Genomic DNA, 6,197 nt, shown 5'->3' with positions numbered 1-6,197 from the left:
TTTTTTTTCATGGAGAATAGGAATATTCTACTAAGCAGCTCAGAGAACTAGGGGATGTTTCTGAGAAACATATGAAGATATTTTTCTTTTGAGATTTTTTTTTTCTTTTTGCTATCAATATATTATTCTTTTTCCCCTTTGGTATTTTATTCCTGTCTTTCTGTTTGTTTCTTGTTCAATGATGGCAAGTACCAACTTAGGCCAACCCCTGATGACTATGTGGAGGTTTATATATATACATCTCTTTTTTTGTGTGTGTGCGTTCTATATTTCAGTGTGTTTTCTCTAATTTTGCAACTCCTGTATATGCAAAACCAACATAAATTCTGTAAATTGCTTACAGTCTGTGTGATATAACTTCAGAGTAGACATACTTTGGTCCTCATGCAAGCCAGTTTTTAATATTATCTATATGTCGTGCCACCAAGAAACATCTTTATTTCCTTTTTGAACAAAACACCACTTTTTAGTTTTTAATTCAGTAATGTGTGGATTCTGTAATGCATATCTTCACTTTGACTGGTTTGACTCCCTTCAGCCCTCTGTTTACTCTGTAAATGCACATTAAAATTTGTTATGGTCTCCAGACAATGAATTATTTTAATTTGTATGTTTTGTTGGAGTGCAGGTGCTGAAAGCTCTTTGAACTTGTGATGTTTATAGAAGATGAAGTGATTCAATCACTAGAGACTGTAAAATGCAGGTTTGCAGTCTAGTACTGCACATAAAGGAAGGTTAGAAGCAGAAAACAGACAAATAAACTAGAACATGTCTTTAAGGATGTTCTTTTGGTAAAGGGTTTTAGGAAAGTGAATTTCTTACACTGATAAAATATATTTGCATCACAGCTCCTTCTACATGGCCAAAGAAGTGTCTTTCTTTGCTTTTTCTGAAAGTGGATTGTCATTACTCATTGATATTCCTTATTAAAATACTTTTTGTCTGTGAACTGAATGTGAGAATTTTGCTGTTGAATGATGTAATATGTGTTACATGAATTACATTCATTAATGCAGGAAGCAAAAATTGCTACCATTTGCAGCTGCAATCAGGAAGGTTTTTTGCTTTTTCCCGTCTTTCCACTGATGCGGAAAAATTCACACCCTTTCATTTATCAGCACAGACAATCACATACACCACATGCTTATTATGATCTATTTATATCAGCATTAAGTAGCTGCAGTGTGGTCAGCTGTGTGATTTCTCCTCATTTTGTAAGTACTTCAGAAGAAATTTTAAAAGTGTGTTTATTATCTCATGAGTCTGTGGTCTACAGGCCTAACATTTTATTTCAATGCTAATAAGTCTGATGTCTTCCCCCATTACTTTCAAAGGATAAAGAACAAATAAAGGCATAGAATCAACATTTTGTTAACCTAATGCTTTGGAACAGGATAACATATTTGTGCAGATCTAATTTTCCATAAATTCTGTAGTATAAGCTTGACTGTGAATAGTCAGTGTTTCTTCAGGTTTAGACAAGTCTTAGCAGTAATAAAGAGATCAGAAGTTCGGCATAATACAAACAAATCTGCTGTAACCATCAGGAAAAATAAAATTTCTTTTATTTCAACATAAAATTTATGACCCACTTAGAATGTTGTATATTGAGAAAGCTTTTTCCATAGTTATAACACTTTTTTAGGCTACTGACAAAGAAATTAAATATTGTCCCCATTAAAATGTTCTGAATCAAAGTCAATATTGGGGATCAGAGAGAACACAAAGAGGAAGGAAAAAGTCAAGGGTCAGAGCTTTTTTGAAGTCTCACTTTCTGAACATATTTGTGGAACAAAACTTTGAGAGTTCTGGAGAAAAATCTCCATTCTCTTTCTGAATCAGATATCTATGGACGATGTGAGAATCTCATGCTTGGAGCTTGGAAACTTCAGTTTCCATTGGTCTTAACTGGAACCAAATGTTTAATGTCACATGTGTTTCACTTGTTTACTGTATCCATATATCTTGTTGAATATTCCATGTATGCAAATAGAGACTACCCATCATGGCATATGGAATTTGACAGCACAGTTTAGCCTCACATTGCTTAAGTTGTTACAATGTTAAACTGATACTGTGTTTTTCTTTATGCTGTTAGCTGCTTGCATATAAATTACCATGTACTAGGAATTCAGATTAAAGAACGAGCTGAAATTAAAAGCAGAATTCTAGACCACTTGGATTAGTGTGATGCAAGCCCGAAGACATTCCCATGTTGTGATCTGCTATTGTACAAGTGTGTCAGCAAAAAAAAAAAAAAAAAGACAAAAGAAATCTATAGGACTTTTGAAAAGCCTTTGTTTTCCATGAGATGCTAAGAGGACACAGAAATTATCCTCATTTTCCTCTCGAAACAACATACCCAAAGTCTTAAGATGAGGCTGATTGAGCCCTTCTGGTTGCAGATCTAGGGCACAGCTTTAGTTTCTGCCAGTCTGTGTGGATGTAGCAGCAACAGGAGCAGGTATTACATTTCTAAATTTTAAACTGTGTCTTAACAGCTATTCTTCAAATTGAGAATCCACCTGGAGCTCTTAGAATTTCTCAAAATGGAAGTTAAGATACAGTAGACACCCTTATTTCTAAGAATTCTGTTATGAATAATATTAGGCATAGGAATGAAACTACTACCATTTTCTGCCAGGTGCAGTTCTTGTTTGGATTTAACACAAATAGATTTTTAAAAAGTGGCTTAATTAAATCCTGAAAAGCTCCCTATTGAGAAGGGTATCTAGAAGGGCAATTTGCATCTAGCAGTTGTAGCATCTCTCAACTCAATGTCCTTATCCCTTTTAAAAAATGAGCCCAGTTTTAAGGTGATCTTTTACATGACTCATGCTTCTCAGTTTGTGTCCCCAAAGCCTCATTGCATATGGTGATGTTCTTCAGGTCTTTCCAACAGGTTTTGCTTTTCATGGAAGAATAAACAAGGGTGAGTATGAAACACTTTTGTATTTCAAGGTGTATGCCACCTACACTCACACACTTTGAGATCTGGTATATCATCAGGCTAAAAGAAACATGTTCCAGCCCCATGAGGTGTCAATGACACCCTTTGTATTACATGGAAAAAAGATCCATGGTATTGTGGTTCTGCTACCAGGGATTAGTACTGCAACAGAGCCTGTCTAAAAAGTTCTCCCTTTCAATGGTTATTAAATATTCTTTTAAGCTCTGGAACCTTGTGCATAGAAGTTTCTGCATAAAATATTTGAATATCTTTTTCTTAATTATATTTGGAAAACTTTTACAAAGAAATTTTTGGGTCATGAGGAGGGCTCAGACCATGGATTTAAAAAAACCTTAGCAGACTAATTTAAGATTGACAGTTCCTCAGAGCTCCTGTTAAGAAAGGTACTAGAAAATTTGAATGGTAAACACTTAATCTATCAGAAGTAATTGTTATGTATTTTTCATTCTCAATATTGAATATTTACATTCCATCCCTGCCTGAAGGCAAAGACGAGAAGTAGGTATAAACATGAGACATCATGGCAAAAACAATAGGACTCTTTGGAAGTTCATACTTTTTCATCTAATTCTATGCTACTGTGATTCAAGACCAGAACATATGCTAAAACCAGAGTTTTTCCCATTCGTTCTTTAAAGTCCTTTCTCTTTGTTCATATAAAGTGAGAAAACATTGACCAGTGCAAAAAATCTGAATGCTTGCCTGATATTTTTTTAACTTCTAATGATTTTAACTTCTAATGATTTTAACTTCTAATGATCATAAATGATGACATCATTTAAGTCATCATAAAAAAACAACAAAATCCCCCTCCCCCCAAAAAAACCAAAACCTGCAGAGCTGGCAATCTTAAATTCCTTCCTTAAAAAAAAAAATAAATTAAAAGAAAAAATCAAAGCTTTGTCATTTGCAGGGTATGGGAATATTTTTCCATGACATTACTAATGGTAAATGTCAAACGTTGTTTATAGAGCTAATAGCATTAGGAACCAAGATTGGCATCATCATACTTTGTAATATAAATTTTTAAAGGTTAATCTTCCATGATTAGCTCAGCTAAACAATGCTAAGCACACAGTAAATTGATTAATGCAACTCACTATAAATGCCTTTAGTCTTTTGTTCTGAGCTTCCAAAATATTGATTTATTTCATTTCACAGTCATAAAGTTTGCACATACATTGACATAGCTGAAAGATTATACATAGTTTTTCTACTCTTATTAATCCAAAGAAATTAAAGAATAAAAATTTTTCTGTAACAACGAATTACAATCAATTGGTGAAGATACTTGCAGAGAAACAAATGTGTGCTTTCTTGAGAGTCAAGTTTAATTGCACTTCATTATTTAAATTCTCCTTTTTGTGCTATTCTTTTTTTGCCAACATTTTGATCAACTTCTAAAACAATACTATATATCTTATTATTCCTTACAAGGTGATGGGACAAAATAATGTCACTTTTTTAATGAAAAATCTAGCGGGAAAAAACAAATGTTTTTATTTAACAACATTTTAAGCTCTCATGGTTTAAAGTGTCCTATCACATCAAAACATCTTGAGATATATTAATATATATATAGAGAGAGAAAGAGAGAAATAGATATATATATTTAGATATAGATATATATAATTTGATTTCCAACTCTGTCATTCAAATAAATAGAGATGGCCTTCAGATGGGAACAAATTAATTTTTCAATTATTGCAATGCTCCTTTACATTGATATTACAGCACAGAAAGAGGTCTTACATGTATATGAGGCTATTTTCTCAGTGACAGCTCATAAGGAAGCCAAAACATACATAATAGACTATTAATTACTTTCTTGTTTTTATATGCCATGAACTTGAAAAACAAGAGAGAAGATTGCATCTGACAACTAGCTGCTTAAAATAAACCATTTCAGTCACATCTTTGAAGAAATAAATTCCGTATTAAAATGACTTGTATAACTTTAACCTTTTAAACTATATGGGGCTTGGATTTTTAAGAAAAGTTATATATATTATATACAATATCTTTGTACATAAAATTGGGAAGGAAGGAAAAATAACTTCTTTTGTCACTTCTGATAGAAGGTTACGTTCATTGCTGCTGATTGTCTTCAATACCAAATGATTTAAAAGACCCTTTAAATTACATACTTTGAAAAAAAGAAATTTCAATTTTTCTGATCATCTGCAATATACTTTAGTTTTTGCATAATGAACAGCACTGGTTTAGGTTTTAAAAATGTTGTTTTTTCATCCTAATAGAAAATAATTAATCCATACTTTATTAAAAATAAATGTCAACATGTTTACGAAACCACCTTAATGTCTTTTTCTTTGGTGATTCATACACAAGATATGTTTTGTTCATATATTTAATCTGCTCCACTGAAAAAAAACCACAGAAGAAAGTGGTTCCTAGTTGTTCCACCTACTAATTGAAATGCTGTATAAGAGGGAAAACAGAGGTGTGACTCTTTCTGTTCCCCTACAACAGCCAACAACAAAGAACCTTCACAGGGTCCAACAAAACAAATCACTGCTATAAAAATTAACAGTTGTAGTTCAACTTTGCAACAAGGAGAAAAACAATGAAATTGAGTGCAATTTCTTTAGCAAAATGCAAAGCTTTTTCTTCCAAAACTATTACTCTCCCCACAGATATGAAAGAGGGTCTTGCATTTAGGGCTTTGAACCGGCAAAGTATTTGTCCGCCTCTTGCAGCTGCACAATGGCAACCCCAAAGAAACTCAGCTGCCTCCCTTTCACCATCTCTGTCCTACCTACAATTATTAGTTATGAGGGCACTCAGAAGAAGAATATATGTTACAGAGTAATAACTTTTGATACTTACACATTTTTTTAAATTATTTTTAACAGAAAAATCTTTTTGTCTTAGTTACTTTATTTTAAAAAGTAAGGCAATGTTTATATAATTCATAAGCATTGTAGATAGTTTGTTGGAGTTTTATTGCTAAATAGTTTCCAGCATTCAAGATAGCAGAACAGGTTTAAAAAGTCTCCCAGTAGTATTCTAAAGCTGTTAATGTTTTTTCCATTAATTGCACTAATAGGAAAAAAAAAAAAAACAAACCAGAAAAAAACCCCCAAAAATCACAAAGAAAACCTTCTTCATTTGGAGTTCCTTATAATTAAGAATGAAAATGCTGAGGAAAGGAGGTCACCAGAAAAGCTCTTGGAGTGATTCCGTAGATAGTGATCTGAACTTTCCC

The sequence above is a fragment of the Haemorhous mexicanus genome, chromosome 1 (genome assembly GCF_027477595.1).
Source record: "Haemorhous mexicanus isolate bHaeMex1 chromosome 1, bHaeMex1.pri, whole genome shotgun sequence".
NCBI lineage: Eukaryota > Metazoa > Chordata > Aves > Passeriformes > Fringillidae > Haemorhous > Haemorhous mexicanus.
The sequence above is the reverse complement of the archived record's forward strand: the minus strand, read 5'-3'. Positions refer to the sequence as shown.